The sequence below is a fragment of the Trichomycterus rosablanca genome, chromosome 13 (assembly GCF_030014385.1).
Source record: "Trichomycterus rosablanca isolate fTriRos1 chromosome 13, fTriRos1.hap1, whole genome shotgun sequence".
Classification (NCBI taxonomy): domain Eukaryota; kingdom Metazoa; phylum Chordata; class Actinopteri; order Siluriformes; family Trichomycteridae; genus Trichomycterus; species Trichomycterus rosablanca.
Genome location: NC_086000.1, coordinates 2415527 through 2415886, shown reverse-complemented (window position 1 = coordinate 2415886; position 360 = coordinate 2415527).

Sequence of the window (360 nt, the reverse complement as noted above, 5' to 3'; positions counted from 1 at the left end):
TAAACGATTCAATTAAATCGATTCCTTACATGCAACGCAACTAACATGTGGCCCGAAGTATGTGGACACCTCTTCTAATTACTAAGTTCAGTTTCTTGCACCCTAATTTACACCTTATGGCCAAAAGAATGTAGACATTCCATTAAATAATTCATGACTCTTAGGCAAACTGATTCATCTGATGCTTCTAAATGTCAATGTTCCACACAATCTAAATTTTAATTTGTTTTGAAATATGGAAACTAATTTCTCTTTAATATAATGACGCTCATTCATTTAAAATGGGTTTACATTTAAAATACGTCTCTGAGTTTATCCTGGACAGATCACCAATCCAGGCGGTTGATTAGCATAATAGAC